This window comes from Oncorhynchus clarkii, chromosome 18 (genome assembly GCF_045791955.1).
Source record: "Oncorhynchus clarkii lewisi isolate Uvic-CL-2024 chromosome 18, UVic_Ocla_1.0, whole genome shotgun sequence".
Classification (NCBI taxonomy): Eukaryota; Metazoa; Chordata; class Actinopteri; order Salmoniformes; family Salmonidae; genus Oncorhynchus; species Oncorhynchus clarkii.
The window spans coordinates 44,593,627-44,618,113 of record NC_092164.1 but is presented as its reverse complement, the minus strand read 5'-3'; the positions used below and the strand labels follow the sequence as shown (position 1 = coordinate 44,618,113).

The 24,487-nt window shown below is 43.6% G+C and overlaps 1 protein-coding gene across 2 annotated transcripts in view; it reads left to right on the top strand.

Annotated features, from left to right (window-relative positions):
- The first annotated feature begins 2,057 nt into the window (after positions 1-2,057).
- LOC139373563 (CMP-N-acetylneuraminate-beta-galactosamide-alpha-2,3-sialyltransferase 1-like) overlaps positions 2,058-24,487 on the top strand; it is a 49,325-nt gene continuing 26,895 nt past the window's right edge. Inside the window, exon 1 of one of the 2 annotated variants that reach the window (XM_071114223.1) lies at positions 2,058-2,408. The gene's annotated coding sequence lies outside the window, so the exon portion shown is untranslated. The remainder of the gene's footprint in view (positions 2,409-24,487) is intronic. The other variant, XM_071114222.1, reaches the window with a different exon arrangement.

Sequence of the window (24,487 nt, the reverse complement as noted above, 5' to 3'; positions counted from 1 at the left end):
CCATGCACTCCTTTTGTCGATCAATTCCTTCACCCACCATGCACTCTTTAAATCGCCTACCTCCATGTCAGTGAAGCGCTGTTAAGTTCAAACCAAAACTCAAACTGAAGGGGCTTGACAGGGTATGCCATAGGTCTATGCCATAGGTTATTTTATTAAAGAAAATGGAAAAAGGCACAGGCCTACCCTTCGTTTAGTTGAAGATTTTGAAGAAAATAAAGCGGATCCTGTTATATAAAGTGATCTATAACAGCGCTTTGGTCCGAGATGCTTTCTACTAGAAACCACCTGTAAAACGCACTGGAATGACGTGACTCTGATGTATATGGAATATCCTTGTTTTATTTCTTTGACATTCAGAGGCTGAGCTACAATCTTCTGTAGCCGAGGAGACAAAAAAAACATGTACTTTGATTGGAAAGCAATCTAATTCTGTCACTATCAATTGATCAAGCTATTTACTTTCTGTACAATACAAGATGTTTAAACCAAGACAGCTTTTAGGGAAACACCTGTGACCAAGCCATGAAAGAAGAATAGCCAGCAGTAAATGCTTACATTTTTCTGTGTCAGTAGGCCTATTCTGTCTGGGGTGGAAAGGTAGTCGTAACTTTGAAAGTACCATGATCAGCAACCTGTTTTCAGAGCATTTTGTATTATTCTTAACGTAAATCCGAGACACTCAACTTCGTATGGTATGTATTAATTGGATGTCCATCACCCATTTCATATGATATGTTACGAATTACAATTTGTATTATATGTTACGAATTTGAAAAACGTACGTGTTACAAATTCGCAAAATGTGTTACAAATTTGCAAAACGTACAATATGTTACGAATTTGCCAAACGTATTATATGTTACAAATTCTAGCTAGGTGGCTAACCATAGCTAGGGATTAGGGGTTATGTTTAGGGCAAGTGTTGGCTAAAAGGGTTAGCTCACATGCTAAGTAGTTGCAAAGTAGTTAAAAATAGTAAGTAGTTGAAAAGTTGCTAATTAGCTCAAATTGTCTGTGGTGAGATTCAAACTCGAAACCTTTGGGTTACTATAAGTTTGCATTATCTAAATATTCTGCTAATTATGTAAATTGATTGAATTGTTTGTAGAACGTATGTTTTTCTTGGACCTGCAAATACAATGATAGATTCATGCAATGCTTTTACTATAAAGGAGAACGGTGGTCTGCGAACACAGAACCTTCTGGCCCGCAGCCCTGTGTGCTATCAAAATAATAAAACAAAGAACAGGTTCTAAAACTGCATATATAAGGCTCTGGTCTGTCTAAGAAGTGAGGGTAAATGGTAGACATGTTTTCTGCTATCCACTTCGTTTCAATTATTTAATTGAATTGCTGATTATTCCGCACACCTGTCACCATCGTCTCGCGCACCTGCGACTCATGACACTCACCTGGACTCCATCACCTCCTTGATTATCTTCCCCATATCCGTCACTCCCCTTGGTTTTTTCTTCCGGTGTTATTGACTCTGTTTTCATGTCGGTGCTTTGTTTGTGGTTCGTGTTCATTTTATTTATTAAAACACTCACTCCCTGAACTTGCTTCCCGACTCTCAGCGCACTCGTTACAGTTGGGTACACCATATGGCTGCCAGTCCACCTATTCGTCACATTCCACGGGGCACAGAGGTCGTTTCAACCTCTAGTTTTGATTTACTTTTGGATTAGTTCTCCAATAATATGAAATCAACTAAAAAAAATCGCCATGTCATTGGTAAAAAAAGATGCGTGAAAAGGAGACGAATGCCCTTACTTTAATGACTTTTTGCAAATCCAATCAGTTTTCCACGTTGATTTAACGTCATCGCAGGGATTTTTGTTGTTGAAATGACCTAGAAACATGATTTAAACCGATTTTGCCCAGGGGCATAACTAGAATGACAGAAACCTTTTCTATGATTTGAGTTGTTTTTCAAAGACATTATCATTACTGGAAATTAAAAAGTTGCCTAGGCAAACACATCCTATGCAGTCAACCCCATTATTACACCTCTGTCCAAACCGCTATACCTAGTCAGGATGAAAAGGGGCGTTGCGTTGCACTGTTGTGCCTCGCCAATCCACATGGCCGCAAGACCGCTTGATCGCAACCAGTAGGAGAATAGCGGTCCACCAGCTCTCCATGCGTCGGGGAGGTATCACTGAATAATAACGGACTTGCCGCTTCCAGCCATCCACTCGCAGATATACCTTTTTAGTAGCTTAAGGGTGTGAACATTTCGACGTTCACTGCTCGGTCTTTTAAACTAGGCAACTGTATTCGATGAATATCGGGTGGTTTCGCTCAGCAGCTCCTTGCTTGGATAACCTTATCGCTGTGCTGTGTGGATGCTCTGGATAACGGGTCTCCCTACCATTCCGATCAGAGCTGTCTTGGAAATGAAAGTAAGTAGCCTATCCAGCCATTGAAGCGTTTTGCATGATCAAATATGCATTATGTGGTTCTGTGATTTGAAATAATTAGTCAGATTATCACAGGACAAATAATGTTTAATCTATAGTTTAGGCTACTCAATGTACTGCAAGGGCAACTCTCCTATTCGTTGTAAGCTACAGTATTTCAAACCAATATCTCTGTAAACTTCAATATTGAAACTTTTTTTTCATCTGATAGAAAGTCTATTAAAAAAACGATCAAATGCTGTCACCTTTAAACGGTACCCAGGCTTTACCTTTATTTAACAAGGCAAGTCAGTTAAGAACAAATTCTTATTTTCAATGACGGCCTAGGAACAGTGGGTTAACTGCCTGTTCAGGGGCAGAACGACAAATTTGTACCTTGTCAGCTCGGGGATTTGAACTTGCAACCTTCCTGTTACTCCCTGCCGCCCCGTACTGATTAGGTGAAATTGAAATTGTTGCAACAATGTATTTATTTCCTAAAGGCAATATAGCCTATACATTTCTGTGAGGGTAGTGCTCCCACCCCAAATGTAGTTATGTTGAGTAGTCACCAGAAGTAGAATTATCTAGTTAGTATCAGCAGTGCAAACTGTATGGACATTTCTACTGCCTCAGTGCTATCTTTTCAAGAACCGTGTTCTTGGGCTTGAGGCAAAACATTTTTAAAATGTAGGCTTTCAGACATCTTTACTAGTATAGAGGCCAGCTGTAATGCTGCATGGCTTAATATCTCTGTAATATCTCTGACAATTTACTCTTAACTGCTCAATGGTACAGTAATGACAGTGAGAACAGACCAACATCTGTTGACTGTATTATCTCTAACGTAGTAGGGTATAATGCTGCTCTCTACATTCAGTACACACAATAGTACAGAACATCAGACATTATGCTGTCATCCGAAATGGCACCCTATACACTATATAGTGCACTACTTTTGACCATGGCCGATGCTCTGGTCAAAAGTAGTGCACTATATAGGGAATATTTCGGATTCACTCTAAATGCTGCTATTATAGACCTCTTTGTCTTACTGGGATTAAAACCCAGGGTGGTTATGTTATGGTTATGTGTTCTAGAAATTAATTTGAAATTGCATCTGAATTATTAATTGTCTTTCCCATTCTATTTGGAGTAATGACTGAGGTCCTTTATGTATACTAATGATAGTGTGTCCGTTAGAAGGGTTACCTTTTCATTCAATCTCCATTAGAAGTAATAAGCAAGTACAATGTCATTGCCAATATATTGTATATCAAATCACATTTTATTTGTAACACGCGCCGAATACAACCGATGTAGACCTTACTGTGAAATGCTTACTTACAAGCTCATAATCAGTAATGCAGTTCTAGAAATAGAGATAAACAAATATTTACTAAATAAACTAACGTAAAAAATACAATTAAAAGCAACAATAACAAGGCTATACACAGGGGGTACCAGTAGAGAACAGTCTATGACTTGAGTGACTGCAGTCTTTAAAAAAAAATATGGGCCTCCCTCTGACACCGCCTGGTATAGAGGTCCTGGATGGCAGGAAGATTGGCCCCAGGGATATTGCTCTCCGTCTGTGATGTGACTGGCTACGGAATGACCTTGGTTGGACCAGTGTGTGCTCAGAGAGATGGAAGTGGAGGCCAGGTGTCATTTCATATTAAGGAAGAGTACAGTGTAATTACAGTAGGCCCTATGTAACTGGTGGTATAAACAATTCAGAATGTTGCTGATGTTGGAGAAACTCGGTACAATAACCCTCACCAACTGTCGATCACTCGTGCGGCTCAGTTGGTAGAGCACGGAACGCCAGGGTTGTGAATTTGTTTCCCATGGGGGACCAGTATGAAAAATGTATCCACCGGATAAGAGCGTCTGCTAAATGAATGAAACGTCAAATGTAACCAGAGAAAAAGACAAGCTGTCTGATGAGCATAAAGAGTTAGATTTACAGTAGTTGCCATACAGTTAGACACAAAGCTATAATTACACATTTAGGTACCGGCCTAAAAACTTTTTCCAAGATACTATAATTTATTCCTTTGATAAAACAACTATGTTCCCGAGACTACTGTAGGCTGAGCAAAACTCAGTACAGTTGTTATGCTGAAAAAAGTACTGTAGTCATAAGTCACATTGTCATCTAGTCAGCACTGTAGTCATAAGAGCCAACTCATGTGGTCTATGTAGCTCAGCATCCTAAACTGTGGAGACGCCATGCTTTAACCACAGAGCCTTTCAGAGCGTTTCAGCACATCATTTTATTGTACTGTAACTGCACGGTCTGGTCTGGGCACCAACCCTGCTGCAAAGGAGACGGAAAAAGAGAGAAACCCATCCTGTGAACAGTCAGACCTCATAGCTGTGGTTCCTGGATGTGGTTATCTGAAGTGGTTACAGACAGCTTGTGAGGTGGTATATTTCCCTAGTAACCAGAGCCTGCGTCCCAAATGGCACCATATTCCCTATATAGGAATATATATTTTGTAAGGTCGCCTCGGCAGAGAGCTCCTGTACATTTTGTAAATGTGGTTAGGTATTTGTTCTTTGAATCTTTGAACTTTATTTTTTGTTTTGAATAGGCAAATGTGTATGGATTACATCTATTTGTTTCCTGACCGTGAATTCATGGCAAATCAACTTACTCATGATAGCTAGCTATCTATGCTACCAAGCTAGCTAGCTAGTGTATTTTGATTTGAATACACCAGCCTATTTCTGTTATTCCTCCGGCCTCCTGACACAATGAGGAGTAGTTCAATGCATGCCAAGCTGACAGTGGCGATTGCATCCCTAAGGAGGTTTCCTCCAAAGTTCTGAGCGGGCTATCAACGTCCTCATTATCAAAAAACAATCTTCATCTTGTTCTGCAAGACCAGAGAGTCAACGGCTACAGAGAAGTTGTAGCCAGACGTCGGGGACGGCAAGGCGCCGGTGAAAGGGAACTGTGCTGCTGGCTTCCGGATGACCTGCTCATCTCCCTCTTGACTGTCACCATCTTTTGGGGGCTTGTTTTGCTTTTTCAAGCGCTTTCAGAATCAGACTTGATTTTCCTTTTATGAAAAATGTGTCAACTGCTACAAAGATGTCCAATAGTTCTAATCCATATAATCACATTTCCTGTTGCTGCAGGATTATTTTCCTGCTATAGCAAACTGGCTCAAATTAAGATCCTATATTAGTAGGGAATGTGGTGCCATTTGGGACACATCAGAGTCTCCCTCCAGACAGCAATGCCATAGTTGTCTCCATTCTAACCACTCAGAGCGGTCACAGACACTATTTTCCCTCCACAGTTTCTCTCAAGAGGAATTCTCTCCGGGCTTTTGGTTCACCCTCTGTTTTCATTTACAGTCTTGGCTCTTTGCCAAACACACATTTAAAGCACAGCGTCCTGCGTGGCACACTTTAAATACCAGTACACAGCTTTTTACAGCAGACTGACGTCATAAAAAATACATATTAACGTATCATTGTCCTCTTTCCCAGACGTCATGGCATGACACATGCATTAATTGTATTTAATATTTTAATAAGCGGTTATAAACTGCTGTTGTGTTGAGAGAATGACCAAATGTCTGTTTTCCTTGGCACTAACCACTGTTTCTTGGAAGTGTTTTTACCAATGCAGTCAAAGTGAACCACGTCTCTCAGTTAAGACTGAATACTACAAAACTTCTGTCTCCAAATAAACAAATGCGGTGCCCATTTGATCACACTAGAAGACGGGCAGCTGATTAAGGAGAGGACGTGTTTAAAAGGCTTCATACAGCTGCTCTGTTTCAGGCTGTATGGATGCATTATGTAGATACCACCAGATGTTGTATCCTTTTGATGCCCTCACATCACATTTCATAGATTGCTGCGAGGAATGAGATGAGACTCATGTTTTTTTCCTCTCGTTTAGGTGGACAGATGTTCTGTCCTTGACTTGTATCAGGCTGATGTGTGCATCCCAAATGGCATCCTATTCCCTTTATAATACCTTACTCTTGACCAGAACCCTATGGGCACTAGGGTGCACTAGGTTGCCATTTGGGAAGCACCCACTGTCAGGCGTAGCCATTCTCGTGTCATTATTTCATCGTGTGTGGTCTTGTGAATAGGCCAAAGCTTACATAAAGCTTCTTCCTGAACTTTTTTATTCTTATTTAAAGTCATGTTGAAAAGGTCACACAGACCCGGACCCTGTCTGTCAGATAAAATGAAACACATTCATACTTCCTATTATAGACCGACTCCATTTAATAGCACACATTCTGCCTGATGAAGATCGTTGAGTGGAAACATTGCACAATCAACTATAGCAGCATTCCTCAGTTTGTGGGAATGTCTTTATTTCACACTCGTTTAAAAAAAAAGATTAAAAAAATGGGTGTAGGACAGATTGATACTGAACACTTTCTGATCACCTTCACCTGAGGGCAATAGTTACATGGCGTTTGTTTGCTTCTAATACTGTACATAGAATTAACACATGACATACTGTACAGTACAATGTAAGTTCAATAAACACATCACTTCAAAGGAAATACTGTGCATAGAAATACTGTAGGCCTTCACTAATCTTAAATAAATTATGCCTTTCCTGTCAGCATGAATCATTCCATTTACTTTGTCATGTGTGAACATACATTTATAAACATAAGATCTCTATGGCCTGATCACCAACGGCGATAAGACAGCATACAGGGAGGAGGTAAGAGAACTGGCAGTGTGTGTGTGTGTGTGTGGAGGGGGGGGGTGCTAAGTTCCTCGGTGTCCACATCACTGAGGACTTAACATGGTCCTCTCACACCAGAACAGTCATAAAGAACGCATGGCAACGCTTTTTCTCTCTCAGGAGTCTGAAATAATTTGGCATGGCCACTCAGATCCTCAGGAACTTTTACAGCTGCACTATTGAGAGCATCCTGACTAGTTGTATCACTGTCTGGTATGGAAACTGCACCACCGGTGACCGGAAGACCCTACAGAGGGTGGTGCCAATGGCAAAGTATTCAGACCCCTTGATTGTTTCCACATTTTATGTTTTTGCCTTTTTCTCAATTTTTTTATATTTTTTAAAAGTTTGTCAGCAATCTACACACAATAACATAGTGAAAACAGATTTAGCAATTTTAATACATTTATTACAAATTTAAAAAACAAAATAGCTTTCATAAGTATTTAGACTCTTTGCTGTGAGACTTGAATGTTGAGCTCAGGTGCATCCTGTTTTCATTGATCATCCTTGAGATTTTTCTACAGCTTGATTGGAGTCCACCTGTGGTAAATTTGATTGATTGGACATGATTTGGAAAGGCACACTCCTGTCTATATAAGGTCCCAAAGTTGACAGTGCTTTCAGATCAAAAACCATGCCATGAAGCTGAAGGAATTGTCCGTAGAGCTCCGAGACCTGATTGTGTCTAGGCACAGACATGGGGAAGGGTACCAAAACATTTCTGACCAAGCCCCTTCTCCCCCGATTACTCAGTTTGGCCGGGCGGCCAGCTCTAGCAAGAGTCTTGGTCGTTCCAAACTTCTTCCATTTAAGAATGATGGAGACCACTGTGTTCTTGGGGACCTTCAATGCTGCAGAAATGTTTTTGGTACCCTTCCCCAGATCTGTGCCGTGACACAATCTGGTCTCGGAGCTCTACGGACAATTACTTCGACCTCATGGCTTGGTTTTTGCTCTGACATGCACTGTCAACTGTGGGACCTTATCCAAATCATGTCCAATCAATTGAATTTACCACAGGTGGACTCCAATCAAGTTGTAGAAACATCTCAAGGGTAATCAATGGAATCAGGATGCACCTGAGCTAAATTTCATGTCTCATAGGAAAGGGTCTGAATACTTATGTAAATAAAGTGTTTCTGTTTTTTATTTTTAATAAACTAGAAAAAAAATCTAAAAACATGTTTTTGTTTTGTCATTATTGGGTATTGTGAGTAGATTGCTGAGGATTTGTATTTATGTAATATTTTAGAATAATGCTGTAACGTAACAAAATGTGGAAAAAGTCGAGGGGTCTTAATACTTTTCAAAGGCACTGTACGTCCTGGTGCTCCCCAATGTGTCCGTCTTCCACCTCTCTGTCCTGATTTCTGTTTGTTAGAAAGAGGCTAATTGTCATGCCTCGGAGGTGTATTGTTAATTAGGAGTTATCTCTCTCAGCTCCCAGCTCTTCATATGGTCACAACTTTAATTGACAGTCAAAGCTGAGCACCACCTGTCCTTCCCTTTAAAACCCATGGTTCAGCCAGATGTTCCCCCTTAACATCCCGGCCCCAGGTGCTTCCCCAGACCTTAAGATTCCAAGCAGATGCGGTTTTTTTCAATATAAGGACAAATTATTAAACATGAAATGCCATATCTGCCAACTGCCTCAGAAAGGTGATACAAAACAGGGTTGTTTCACATTGCGTCTCTAAACCTTGCTGCCTGTGTACAAACCATCCTGTTGTTTGTGTACAAACCATACTGCTGCTTGTGTATCTGTCTAAACCAGGAGTGGTGTGAAGATGATGGAACAACCATTGCTGTTTGAGAGATCAGTGTAATCCTATTGGTTACACACATCATCAAATACCTCTTCTGTGATCTGCTATTGGTTACACACATCATCAAACCCCTAGTCTGGGGCAGCAGGTAGCCTAGTGGTTAGAGTGTTGGGCCAGTAACCGAAAGGTTGATGGATTGAATCCCCAAACTGACAAGGTTAAAAGCAGTAGTTCTGCCCCTGAACAAGGCAGTTAACCCACTGTTCCCCGGTAGGCCGTCATTGTAAATAAGAATTTGTTCTTAACTGACTTAGTTAAAGGTTCAATTAAAAAATAAAATAAACAAAGTCTGTCAGCACTAGTTCAACTCACATGGCTGTTACATGTTTTCTAAATGGGGTGGTGACACCGATCATAAGAACGTCTATATTACGAGTCTCTAGGCTACAAGCATGACATCCATCTGATCTGAATATTGGGTGTGTTGTTGTCTACAGCAGGCTGCAAACATAACCCATCCGTTTGTGTTTGGAAGATCTGCCATGGTTTGGTTTTGTGTGGAAGAAAACAGAGCGAATGTTGAAGGATTTGGTATAATGATATTGCGGCATTGTTGTCTTTGTTCTCTATGACAAAGGACTTTTTGTATTTTCACCCCCAAAAAACTCAATAGGGTGCTTTGTGTCTGGGTCTGAATCCAGTGGCTTGGATCAGCAGCATCGCAACGTATAGGCCCCTAGGTCCTGGTCAAGGAGTGTACACTACACAATAAATAGGGTACCATTTGGGACAGTTTTAGGTTTGAAAAAGTAGAGACATTCAAGTAGGCTAGTTTAACTGACACCTAGTTTTAGTTTTACACTAGAACTAGATTATAATTGATTAAATGTGTTTGGCAGAGACCCATTTCTAAAACTCTGACTATTGGGGATAAAGGATTTCAGAAGTCAGACCAAGGAAGCTGATGGTGGAATCCCTATGGGTGAAATAAAGGCGGCAACCTGAGCGGATTGGTCCATTGCTGTTGCCAAGGGCCTTAGTGTTGTTGTAGACTTCCCCTGTTAAGCTGGGCTACAGCTGTGTTGGGCCCCATGGTTTGGCCCCTGGGCTGTACTACCATGTGTTTTCTCCATCTCAGACCACATACAGAGAACAAACATTCTTACCCATTAGGTTTTTGTCCCAAATGGCACTCCATTCTCTATATAGTGCACTACTTTGATTATATCCCTAACAAAAGCAGTGCACTATATATAGGACAAAGTGAAGCAATCTAGGAGAACAGAGGGTTCACTCCTTTTCATAGAAGGAGAAGAGAATGCCAACTCAGCACAGTACTTTTACTGCGCTGCCATGGAGTGGGGGTTGATGTTAACATGACTTGCTTTACAACATTTACAAGATGTACTTTGCAACATTACAAACCAATTACACGAACAACAAATGCCGAAATAAAAAAAAGAGTTCACAAGAAAGGCATTTCACTGTACTCTTTGGTATGATTCACCCGGGGATCAAACACCCAACATTCCAATCTCAGGGCAGACACTCTAATTACAAGACCACCGAGTTGGTGCATGTTAAATTATACGTCCCATATAATATGGGAACATGTTTTTTTTAGGGAGGTAGGAACCTATGTGAAACAAAGTATAAATAACAATGTCAGCAATAACATACTGTACACGCAACAACCCACCAAAAAAAAAAAACACAGTTGGTCTTCAAAATGGAGAATAATAATATAAGACGTTTAGCAGACGCTTTTATCCAAAGCGACTTGCAGTCACGCTACAGAGTACCACCTTAGTAAGTCAGACTCAAACAAAACAATTACAACGGTAAATCAATTCCAAACGAACACAGGCAGTTTACTGCGGAGTAGAGGGGAATTGTAGCGTCTGTACATAATTGAAGAAAGGCTGCCACATATGGTGGAATTTCCTATATAGTAAACTACTTTTGACCAGAGGCCTATGGAGAATAGGGGGATATTTGGGACACGCATAGATACTATCAGTTACTCATTATGTACAGTCTCATGGTTTCACATCCTGATTAAGACTCATATTTGTAGTTTATCAGTGGACAAACTACATGACTTTATACTAACGTAATCTAATACTAGCATGCTAAACTCCCACAGACATTACACTACATACCTTTTGTTTTTGCCTCTGGGGACAATTAAGTTAGACATTTCTGTTGTTTCCTAAATGCCTGTTATTAAGCAGTTAATGTATGATACGTCTTAACTTGCAGCACTTCTTCGTTCCTTTTTGTATGGTAGCCGATCCGTTGTGAACCGCAAACTTGGTTGGAAAAAAATGAAATAAAGCAACACCACGCGGCTCAACTGACACCTCTCCCCCATGTGACCTCCTTGTTGTGTGAATGTACTGACATGTACATTACCCGTCAAAAGTTTGGACACACCTACTCATTCAAAGGTTTTTCTTTATTTTACTATTTTCTACATTGTAGAATAATAGGGAAGACGTCAAAACTATGAAATAACACGTGTGGAATCATGTAGTAACCAAAAAAGAGTTAAACAAATCAAAATATTTTATATTTGAGATTCTTCAGTTGCCACCCTTTGCCTTTGACAGCTTTGCGCACTCTACGGCGTTAGTCATCACATTACTTTTTTTTAAATTGTCACTGGAAAAACCAGCTAGGCGGCCAATAGGTGCCTGAGTAGATGTCACTCCTAAACTGCTCTTTTAATTCTGCTCTTTCACATCGATTACTTGTTCTATGTGAACTTGCTCTAAACACTTCCTGCTGTGTGCTGTTGGACTCAAACAAGCTGCACCTGAACCTGGGTGAGTAATTTGATTATCTGGCATAGCTTTATTAGCTGTGAGGGGTGAGTGAGTGAGTGAGTGAGTGAGTAAATGTAATCTGTTATAATCAAATCATATCAAATTTGATTGGTCACATACACATATTTAGCAGATGTTACTGCGGGTGTAGCAGATGCATGTGTTCCTAGCTCCAACAGTGCAGTAGTATGTAACAATTCACAACAATACACACATCTAAAAGTAAAGAAATTGAATTAAGAATTATACAAATATTAGGATGAGCAATGTCGGAGTGGCATTGACAAAAATACAGTAGAATAGAATAGAGTATATACATATGAAATGAGTAAAGCAGTATGTAAACATTATTAAAGTGACAAGTGATTCCATGTCTATGTATACAGGGCAGCAGCCTCTAAGGTGCAGGGTTGAGTAACCGGGAGGTAGCCACTTAGTGATGGCTATTTAAAAGTCTGATGGCCTTGAGATAGAGGCTGCTATTTTTGCACCTGTTCTGACCTTGCCTTCTGAATGGTAGCGGGGTGAACAGGCCGCGGCTCGGGTGGTTTATGTCCTTGATGATCTTTTTGGCCTTCCTGTGACATCGGGTGATGTAGGTGTCCTGGAAGGCAGGCAGTGTGCACCCAGTGATGCTTTGGGCAGTTACTAGGTACCTGTCCTAAATTGTAACCAGTAGCATGTCTTTTGGATTACCCAAACTCAGTAGCGTAATCAGATTACTTTGTTACTTTTTACTTTCCCCTTAAGAAGGATTAGAAAATACAATATTACCAACATCCATTGCAAGATAAATCTATGTCAGAGTTTACATAGCTGGTCTTAAATGGATGTTGCATTTAAATTTTAAATGTTTTATTTCACCTTTATTTAACCAGGTAGGCCAGTTGAGAACAAGTTCTCATTTATAACTGCGGCCTGGCCAAGATAAAGCAAAGCAGTGCGACAAAAACAACAACACAGATTTACACATGGAGTAAACAAACGTACAGTCAATAACACAATAGAAAAATATATGTACAGTGTGTGCAAATGTAGTAAGGTTAGGGAGGTAAGGCAATAAATATCATATAAAATGTATTTATATAGCCCTTCTTACATCAGCTGATATCTCAAAGTGCTGTACAGAAACCCAGCCTAAAACCCCAAACTGCAAGCAATGCAGGTGTAGAAGCACGGTGGCTAGGAAAAACTCCCTAGAAAGGCCAAAACCTAGAGAGGAACCAGGCTATGAGGGGTGGCCAGTCCTCTTCTGGCTGTGCCGGGTGTAGATTATAACAGAACATGGCCAAGATGTTCAAATGTTCATAGATGACCAGCACGGTCAAATAATAATAATCACAGTAGTTGTCGAGGGTGCAGCAAGTCAGCAGCTCAGGAGTAAATGTCAGTTGGCTTTTCATAGCCGATCATTAAGAGTATCTCTACAGCTCCTGCTGTCTCTAGAGAGTTGAAAACTGCAGGTCTGGGACAGGTAGCACGTCCGGTAAACAGGTCAGGGTTCCATAGCCGCAGGCAGAACAGTTGAAATTGGAGCAGCAGCACGGCCAGGTGGACTGGGGACAGCAAGGAGTCATCAGGCCAGGTAGTCCTGAGGCATGGTCCTAGGGCTCAGATCCTCTGAGAGAGAGAAAGAAAGAGATAATTAGAGAGAGCATACTTAAATTCACACAGGACACCGGATAAGACAGGAGAAGTACTCCAGATATAACAGACTGACCCTAGCCCCCCGACACATAAACTACTGCAGCATAAATACTGGAGGCTGAGACAGGAGGGGTCAGGAGACACTGTGGCCCCATCCGATGATACCCTCGTACAGGGCCAAATAGGAAGGATATAACCCCACCCACTTTGCCAAAGCACAGCCCCCACACCGCTAGAGGGATATCTTCAACTACCAATTTACCATCCTGAGACAAGGCCGAGTATAGCCCACAAAGATCTCCGCCATGGCACAAACCAATGGGGGACACCAACCCAGACAGGAAGATCACGTCAGTGACTCAACCCACTCAAGTGACGCACCCCTCCTGGGGACAGCATGAAAGCGTCTCTCACATGGGTAGGCAGACCATTCCATAAAAATTGAGCTCTATAGGAGAAAGTCCTGCCTCCAGCTGTTTGCTTAGAAATTCTAGGGACAATTAGGAGGCCTGTGTCTTGTGACCGTAGCGCACGTGTAGGTATGTACGGCAGGACCAAATCGGAAAGATAGGTAGGAGCAAGCCCATGTAATGCTTTGTAGGTTAGCAGTAAAACCTTGAAATCAGCCCTTGCCTTAACAGGACGCCAGTGTAGGGAGGCTAGCACTGGAGTAATATGCTAATTTTTTTTGGTTCTAGTCGGGATTTTAGCAGCCTTATTTAGCACTGACTGAAGTTTATTTAGTGAACTTGTCCGTGTTGACCAATTTGGGTTTCTAATCTCTTCAAAAGAATGTGCTGATTGATGGTATCAAAAGCAGCACTAAGGTCTAGGAGCACGAGGACAGATGCAGAGCCTCGGTCTGACGCCATTATAAGGCTATGATGGGGTCTAAAACCAGACTGAGGCATTTCATATACATTGTTTGTCTTCAGGAAGGCAGTGAGTTGCTGTGCAACAGCTTTTTCCAAAATTTTTGAGAGGGATGGAAGATTTGATATAGGCCGATAGTTTTTTATAATTTCTGGGTCAAGGTTTGGCTTTTTCAAGAGAGGCTTTATTACTGCCACTTCTGGTGAGTTTGGTACACATCCGGTGGATAGAGAGCCGTTTATTATGTTCAACATAGCTGGGCCAAACACAGGAAGCAGCTCTTTCAGTAGTTTAGTTGGAATAGGGTCCAGTATGCAGCTTGAAGGTTGAGGCCATGATTATTTTCATCATTGTGTCAAGAGATATAGTACTAAAACACTTGAGTGTCTCTCTTGATCCTAGGTCCTGGCAGAGTTCTGCAGACTCAGGACAACTGAGCTTTGAAGGAATACGCAGATTTAAAGAGGAGTCCGTAATTTGCTTTCTAATAATCATGATATTTTCCTCAAAGAAGTTAATGAATTTATTACTGCTGAAGTGAAAGCCATCCTCTCTTGGGGAATGCTGTTTTTTAGTTAGCTTTGCGACAGTATCAAAAAGAAGTGTTGCATTGTTCTTATTTCCCGCAATAAGTTGGAAAAATAGGATAATCGAGCAGCAGTGATGGCTCTTCGATACTGCACGATACTGTTTTTCCAAGCTAGTCGGAGGACTTCCAGTTTGGTGTGGCACCATTTCCGTTCCAATTTTCTGGAAGCTTGCTTCAGAGCTTGGATATTTTCTGTATACCAGGGAGCTAGTTTCTTATGACAAATGTTTTTTGTTTTTAGGGGTGCAACTGCATCTAGGGTATTGCGCAAGGTTAAATTGAGTTCCTCAGTTAGGTGGTTAACTGATTTTTGTCCTCTGACGTCCTTGGGTAGGCAGAGGGAGTCTGCCATAGTAGACCATAGTGGTGAAATAATTACAATTTAGCATTAACACTGGAGTGATAGATGTGCAGATGATGATGTGCAAGTAGAGATACTGGGGTGCAAAAGAGCAACAACAAAAAAATAACAGTATGAGGATGAGGTAGTTGGGTGTGCTGTGTACAGGTACAGTGATCGGTAAGCTGCTCTGTCAGCTGGTGCTTAAAGTTAGAGAGGGTGATACGAGTCTCCGGCTTCAGTAATTTTTGCAATTTGTTCCAGCTATTGGCAGCAGAGAACTGGAAGGAAAGGCGGCCAAAGGAATTATTGGCTTTGGGGATGACCAGTCAAATATACCTGCTGGAGCACGTGCTACGGGTGGGTGTTGCTATGGTTACCCGTGAGCTGAGATAAGGCGGGGCTTTACCTAGCAAAGTTTTATAGATGACCTGGAGCCAGTGGGTTTGGCGACGAATATGAAGCGAGAGCCAGCCAACGAGAGCATACAGGTCGCAGTGGTGGGTAGTATATGGGGCTTTGGTGATAAAACGGATGGCACTGTGATAGACTACATCCAATTTGCTGAGTGGAGTGTTGGAGGCTATTTTGTAAATGACATCGCCGAAGTCAAGGATCGGTAGGATAGTCACTTTTAACAAGTTATGTTTGGCAGCATGAGTGAAGGAGGCTTTGTTGCGAAATAGGAAGCCGATACTAGATTTAATTTTGGATTGGAGATGCTTAATGTGAGTCTGGAAGGAGAGTTTACAGTCTAACCAGACACCTAGGTATTTGTAGTTGTCCACATATTCTAAGTCAGAACAGTCCAGAGTAGTGATGCTAGGCGGGCGGGCAAGTGTGGGCAGCAATCGGTTGAAGAGCGTGTACTTAGTTTTTCTTGCATTTAAGAGCCGTTTGAAGCCACAGAAGGAGTGTTGTATGGCATTGAAGCTTGTTTGGAGGTTTGTTAACAGTGTCCAAGAAAGGGCCAGATGTATACAGAATGGTGTCGTCTGCGTAGAGGTGGATCAGAGAATCACCAGCAGTTGATATATATACAGAGAAAAGAGTCGGCCCGAGAATTGAATCCTGTGGCACCCCCATAGAGACTGCCAGAAGGCCGGACAACAGTCACTCCGATTTGACACACTGAACTATATCTGAGAAGTAGTTGGTGAACCAGGCGAGGCAGTCATTTGAGAAATCAAGGCTATTGAGTCTGCCGATATGAATGTGGTGATTGACAGAGTCGAAAGCCTTGGCCAAGTCGATGACTTGGCGGTTATGATATTGTTTAGGACCTTGAGCGTGGTCTGTAACAGTTTGGGGATGACCACGGCAGCTTTCCAATCTTTAGGGATCTCAGATGATACGAAAGAGAGGTTGAACAGGCTAGTAATGAGGATTGCAACAATTTCAGTGGATAATTTTAGAAAGAGAGGGTCCAGATTGTCTAGCCCAGCTGATTTGTAGGGATCCTGATTTGGAGCTCTTTCAGAACATCAGCTATCTGGATTTGGGTGAAGGAGAAGCAGGGGGGGCAAGTTGCTGCGGGTGGTGCAGAGCTGTTGGCCGGGGTAGGGGTAGCCAGGTGGAAAGCATGGCCAGCCGTAGAAAAATGCTTATTGAAATTCTCGATTATCGTAGATTTATCAGTGGTGACAGTGTTTCCTAGCCTCAGTGCAGTTGGCAGCTGGGAAGAGGTGCTCTTGTTCTCCATGGACTTTACAGTGTCCCAAAACATTTTGGAATTAGTGCCACAGGATGCAAATTTCTGTTTCAAAAAGCTAGCCTTAGCTTTCCTAACTGACTGTGTATATTGATTCCTGACTACCCTGCAAAGTTGCATATCGATTGCATTAATAGGTCATGTAGGCTTCTAACCCATTACTTTCTACTTCAATACAGATAATAAAACGAGTAGGCTGTATATTTACATTTAAAACCAGTCTGTCAGATTTCCAGTCATTCCAATTAATTAAATGCCCCTTCATCATCAAGAATATGACTTGGAAATATGGAAATGTAGATTATTCTAATTGTTAATACCTGAAAATAACCCCAAAACTAAGGATTATTAGTTTATGTTTTTGTCATGGAAGAATGATTGGGCTCATTGCTTCAAAAAATGGTTGAAAAAGAAATGCTGCTCTCTTGGATTGGCATTTTCTGAGCACTACTGAAAAGTGCTATTTGCATGACATGAAAAATGAATGCATATGCTGCATTTAGGCCTATTATTTATGTTTTTGTTGGTGACACCATAGAATTAGGAATTAGAATGCCTAATATAATAGGATCTATATGGTTGATACTTTGATATCTCAATAATATGCAGATGTGGAAGTCTATCAAAAGTGCGTATGTATGGAGCACAGTGCCAAAGAGGAGTTTACAACATTTACATTACATTACAAGTGCTAGTGTTAGTTAACAAAAAAAGCAATCTTTATTTATTTATTTATTACCTGAGAGGAACTCCCTCAAACTTTTACTCCATAGGCTGGGATCTGCACTATGCAGCTTTTGCAAGAGCTCATTTTTCACTGGGTGTCCACGGGTCGTAAAAACAATGATTGATTGGCAATTTAGCCTACGCTTCTTCAATTCAACCATTATTGGAGTAAAATACACCTATACATTTGTGAACAAATTCTACCTTTAACTAATAACGAGGAGAGTTAAAATCAATAATCAATCAAGGTATTACTTTTATTAAAAACGTATCGTAATAAGGAGGCTGGTCGCCCCACCCACGCAGGTGAGATGGAGTGAGAGTGTCCTGTACAGAGAGAACAGGATCATTTATATAGTCAAGCTACCCAATGCAAGCATATGTAAAACATGTGACACTATGTATCTGTATGTGTGAAAAGGTGGCCTCAGTCTGTTACAACTGAGTGAGGACAATAGGGGCCAGAATAACAGGAAGTCACTCAATACATACTTCCCCTAACAGTAGATCAACAGTTCCCCCAAGGATGGACAAGCAAGTGCCTTTGACTGTCGGCCCAGATTATGTATGGTCGTACTGGTCACACACACACACACACACACACACACACACACACAAGGTGGTGTGTGTGTGTGATGTGGTTCAACATCCCAGCTATGCCAAGTTCTGCCAACACCAAGCATACTTTCCGGGCAAATCCACATCTAATTTTGATGTTGATGTCAGCAAATGTAATTTCAACATGATTTAAACTAACCTTTTAAATTATGTTGACCTGGGGTTTTAATCTGGTTAAAGTGACAAATAAACTGTGTATATTCGAGGTTACTGTCAGTCTGATGAAAATAACATTTATTTTTTTCCCTGTCGGAAAAGACTGTTGACTACCACTCTCTAAAATGAGAGGTGTTCTCTACTCCCCTCCCTCCCAAAGATTAATCGGAAACATCCATCTTATCCTGTGTCTAAGCTTGCGTCCCAAATGACACCATATTCCCGATATAGTGCACTACTTTTGACCAGGGCCCATAGTGGTGCACAATAAGGAATAGGGTGCCATTTGGAATGCAAGCCTAGATAACATGTTTGGGAGGCAGCCATCTTGCTTGGTCTAAAAGCTTTAACTTTGGGAAATGCTTATCATTCCTCAAACTGACCAAATTTGAATTTTCTATCAAAGTAACATTTTGATGGGATGTAAAAACAACTTGATCAAAGTCTTGTAAATGACATTAAGAGAAACTCATAAATGGGAATGTAATTTCCATGAGTGAGGAAACTCACTACATAGTATGTTATGTGTTTAATAGCTTTATGTTTTGGTGGGGGTTATTGTTTTGTACACTACAGATGTGCTGTCAGACAAGTAATAAAAAAGAGATTCAAGGGCTCATCTCTGCAAAAGTTTGAGACATGAAATTGCTCACAGGAAGCATGAGAGAAAAAACTATCTCTCAAAACACAATCCAGAGCACTTTTCTGTTGCTCCATCCTGTAAAGTTGATGACTTGTATAAGCCTGAGATTAGAGAAAGAACCTCTAGAACTCCTCAGCCTTCACAGCTTTCCCTCTCTCTCTCTCCCTCGCTCGCTCCCTCCCTCCCTCCCTCCCACTCTCTCCTTCTCTCTCTCTCTCTCTCTCTCTTTCTCCCTCCCTCCCCCTCTCTCCCTCTGTCTCTTCCCCTCCCCCTCTCTCTCCCTCCAGCCCTCCCTCCCTCCCTCCCTTCCTTCCTCCATCTCCCCCCTCCCTCCCTTTCTTCCTCCCTCCCCCTCCCTTCCTTCCTCCCTCTCCCCTCCCTTCCTTCCTCCTTCATGCTCTGAAGTTTAGGCCACAGATGCTCTGTTGTTTCAGCTTTGGGAACTTTCATCAATCCAAAACTGCCAACCTCCAGCAGGACAAGGTCAGGAAACTAGACGACACACACCATTGTCAAACACAGCCAGCCACCATCTGTTATAGCATACAGTCTGTTCAGTCTGTCATCTACGGTACCTGGCCTTATGCCTCCAAGGACTCCCTGAGTTTAATACACCACCTCTCACATTAATGTGTCCATTAACCCCACCACACACACACACACACACATTAACACACACACACACATATTTCCTACAAAGACTCGTTTAATCCTTAGGTGGATATGCGCTGAGGCCTGCAGTTCAGCTGTGATTGTCAAATCAAATGTTATTGGTCGCATACACATGTTTAGCAGATGTTATTGCGGGTGTAGCGAAATGGTTGTGTTCCTATCTCCAACAGTGCAGTAATATCTAACAATACACAACAAATCTAAAAGTAAAATAATGGAATTAAGAAATACAGAAATATTAAGGGCGAGCAATTTCAGAGTCCGGATTATAAATATATAGTATATACACACAGTATACAGTATATATGTGATGGGATGTATAGACATTATGGACCATATGTAGATAGAATATATACTATACCTGAAGAATACATAGGCTGGAATAGTATATGAACAGCAACAGTTGAATAGGATGGCATTGACTAGAATACAGTATAAACCTACGAAATTTGTAAAACAGTATGTAAACATTATTCAAGTGACCAGTGTTCCATATCTATGTACATAGGACAGCAGCCTCTAAGGTTCAGGGTTGAGTGACCGGGTGGAAGCTGGTTAGTGACAGTGACTAAGTTCAGGGCAGGGTACTGGGTGGAGGCCGGCTAGTGATGGCTATTTAATATTCTGATGGTTTTGAGATAGAAGCTGTTTTTCAGTTTCTCTGTCCCAACTTTGATGCACCTGTACTGACCTCACCTTCTGGATGATAGCGAGGTGAACAGGCCATGGCTCGGGTGGTTGAGGTGATGATCTTCCTGTGACACCAGGTACTGTAGATGTCCTTCAGGGCAGGCAGGGTGCTCCCGGTGATGCGTTGTAGCCGTACCAGGTGGTGATACAGCCTGACAGGATGCTCTCAATGGTGTAAAAATGTGTGAGGGTCTTAGGGCCCAAGCCAAATTTCTTCAGCCTCCTGAGGTTGAAGAGGCACTGTTGCGTCTTCTTCACCACACTGTCTGTGTGGGTGGACTATTTCAGATTGTCAGTGATTTGTACGCCGAGGGACTTGAAGCTTTTCACCTTCTCCACTGCAGCCCTGTCAATGTGGATGGGGGCGTTCTCCCCCTGCTGTCTCCTGAAGTCAGCTCCTGTTTTGTTGATGTTGAGGAAGAGGTTATTTTCCTGGCACCACTCCACCAGGGCTATCACCTCTTCCATGTATGCTGTCTCGTCGTTGTTGGTAATAAGGCCTACTACTGTTGTATCGTCTACAAACTTGATGATTGCGATGGAGGCATGCGTGGCCACACAGTTATGGGTGAACAGGGAGTACAGGAGGGGGCTAAGCATGCACTCTTGTGGAGCCCCTGTGTTGAGGATCAGCATAGTGTAGGTGTGGTTTCCTACCTTCACCACCTGGGGGGACGGCACATCAGGAAGTCCAGGACACAGTTGCACAGGGATGGGTTCAGACCCATGGCCCCGAGCTTAATGATGAGCTTGGAGGGTACTATGGTGTTGAAGGCTGAACTGTAGTCAATGAACATCATTTTTACATAGGTATTCCTCTTGTCCAGATGGGATAGGGCAGTGTGCATTGCGATGGCATATGCATAATCCGTGGATCTATTGGGGCTGTATGCAAATGGAAGTGGGTCTAGGGTGTCAGGTAAGGTGGAGGTGACTAGCCTCTCAAAGCACTTCATGATGACAGAAGTGAGTGCTAAGTCGCGATAGTCATTTAGTTCAGTTACTTTATGAGAGTGTGATGTTTTTCTCAGACTAACCCATCCACAGAGCAATCACGATCCCTCCCACACAGCCTCGAGATGGTACGACAGGGCCCTTATCGACCACTACCGCTGCAGCCTGTGCAAGGATGTTCGTCGGGAGTTGGCCTGCAGGGATATCACCCTCACTTTCAACCAGCTGGTAGACCTGTCCATTCGGTTGGATAACCTGCTGGTCACCCGCGGACGTCCAGAGAGGGCTCTGTCGGTTCCCTCTCCCAGCACCACCGCTCCGGTGCCTATGGAGCTGGGAGGTGCTGAGCTCAGGGAGGCCGGAGGTGGGGCTTTCACGTGCACCATCTGTGGCCACAGAGGTCACACTGCCGGTCGGTGCCGGGTTGGTTCCTCTGGGGTCAAGGCAGCAGGCAGGGCACTCTGGTGTCACCCCAGGTGAGCCTGCACCACTCTCATCCAGAGCCCTCTGTTGTACACCTGTTTGTGCATGTTTACTTTCCTGAGTTTTCCCCGCATTCCCAGCATAAGGCGCTCGTTGATTCAGGCGCGGAATGGGAATTTGGGAATTTTATCGATAGAATAGGGAATTTTATAGATAGAGCATTCGCCCAGAGGTTAGGGATCCCTATTGTTCCAGTGGTTAGGCCTTTCCCAGTTCATGCTCTGGACAGTCGACCATTAGGGTCCGGGTTGATTATGGAGGCCACCACTCCCCTGGGCATGGTGACGCAGGGGGCGTAACAAGGAGAGAATAAGTCTCTTCCTCATTGACTCTCCTGCATTTCCTGTGGTACTAGGCCTTCCCTGGTTAGCTCGTCATAACCCCACCATTTAATGGCAACAGAAGGCGGGGGGGTGGTCGCGTGAGTGCTCGGGGAGGTGTTTAGGGGCTTCTGTTGGTGCTACTACGGTGGAAAGTCCATACCAGATCTCCACCGTACGCATTCCCCCCGAATATTCCGATTGGCTCTCACCTTCTCTAAAAAGAGGGCGACTCAATTACCACCCCATCGTGGGGGGGATTGTGCGATAAATCTCCTGGTAGACGCAGCACTTCCCAGGAGTCACGTGTATCCCCTGTCACAGGCGGAGACGGCGGCTATGGAAACATATGCCTCCGAATCCCTGAGTCAGGGGTACATTCGGCCCTCCACTTCACCCGCCTCCTCAAGTTTATTTTTTGTGAAGAAGAAGGAGGGAGGTTTGCGCCCATGTATTGACTATCGAGGCCTAAACCGGATCACTGTGAGGTACAGTTACCCGCCAACTCTCATAGCCACAGCGATCGAGTCAATGCACAGGGCGCGCTTCTTCACCAAACTAGATCTCAGGAGCGAGTACAACCTGGTGCGTATCTGGGAGGGAGACGAGTGGAAGACGGCATTCAGTACTACCTCGGAGCACTATGAATACCTCGTCATGCCGTACGGTTTGATGAATGCTCCATCAGTCTTCAAAGCCTTTGTAGACGAGATTTTCAGGGACCTGCACAGGCTGGGTGTAATGGTGTATATTGATGACATTCTGATATACTCCGCTGCATGAGCCGAGCATGTGTCCCTGGTGCGCAGGGTGCTTGAGCGACTGTTGGAGCATGACCTGTACGTCAAGAATGAGAAATGCCTATTCTTACAGCAGTCCGTCTCCTTCCCAGGGTACCGCATTTCCACCTCAGGGGTGGAGATGGAGAGTGACTGCATTTCAGCCGTGCGTAATTGGCCGATTCCCACCACGGTAAAGGAGGTGCAGCGGTTTTTAGGGTTTGCCAATTACTACTGGAGGTTTATCCGGGGTTCTGGCCAGGTAGCGGCTCCCATTACCTCACTGCTGAAGGGGTGTACGGTACATTTGCAGTGGTCGGCTGAGGCGGACAGGGCTTTTGGTCACCTAAGGGCTCTGTTTACCTCGACTCCCGTGCTGGCCCATCCGGATCCTTCTTTGGCGTTCATAGTGGAGGTGGAAGCGTCCAAGGCTGGGGTAGGAGCCATGCCTTCTCAGTGCTCGGGCACGCCACCGAAGCTCCGCCCCTGTGCCTTCTTCTCGAGGAAGCTCAGCCCGGCGGAGCGAAACTATGATGTGGGGGACCGGGAGCTGTTGGCTCTGGTTAAGGCTTTGAAGGCGTGGAGACATTGGCTTGAGGGGGCTAAACACCCTTTTCTCATCTGGACTGACCACCGCAACCTGGAGTACATCCGGGCAGCGAGGAGATTGAATCCTCGTCAGGCAAGGTGGGCCAGGTTTTTTACCCGTTTTGTGTTCACCCTTTCCTACACACCAGGTTCCCAAAATGTGAAGGCAGACACACAGTCCCGGCTGTATGACACAGAGAAGCGGCCCATGGATCATACTCCCGTACTCCCGGCCTCCTGCCTGGTAGCGCCAGTAGTGTGGGAGCTGGTCGCGGACATTGAGCAGGCGTTACGTGCAGAGCCTGCTACCCTCCAGTGTCCCGCTGGGTGTCTGTATGTTCCGTCTGCTGTCCGTGACCGGTTGATCTACTGAGCCCACACTTCACCCTCCTCTGGTCATCCTGAGATCGGTCGAAATGTGCGCTGTTTGAGTGGGAAGTACTGGTGGCCCACCTTGGCTAAGGACGTAAGGGTTTGTTTCCTCCTGCTCGTGTGCGCCCAGTGTAAGGCTCCTAGGCACCTGCCCAGAGGTAAGCTCCATCCCTTACCTGTTCCACAACGGCCTTGGTCGCACCTGTCGGTGGATTTTCTTACCGACGTCCCCCCTCACAGGGTAACACCACAATCCTGGTCATTGTGGATCGTTTCTCTAAGTCCTGCCATCTCCTCCCTCTGCCCGGTCTCCTACAGACTGTGGAGGCCTTGTTTACGCACGTCTTCCGGTACAACGGGGTACCTGAGGATATAGTGTCTGATCGAGGTCCCTAGTTCACTTCGAGGATCTGGAGGGCGTTCATGAAACGTCTGGAGGTCTCGATCAGCCTTACCTTGGAGTTTCATCCCGAGAGTAATGGGCAGGTGGAGAGAGTGAACCAGGATGTGGGCAGGTTTCTGCGGTCTTATTGCCAGGACCGGCCGGGGGAGTGGGCAGAGTTTGTGCCCTGGGCCGAGATGC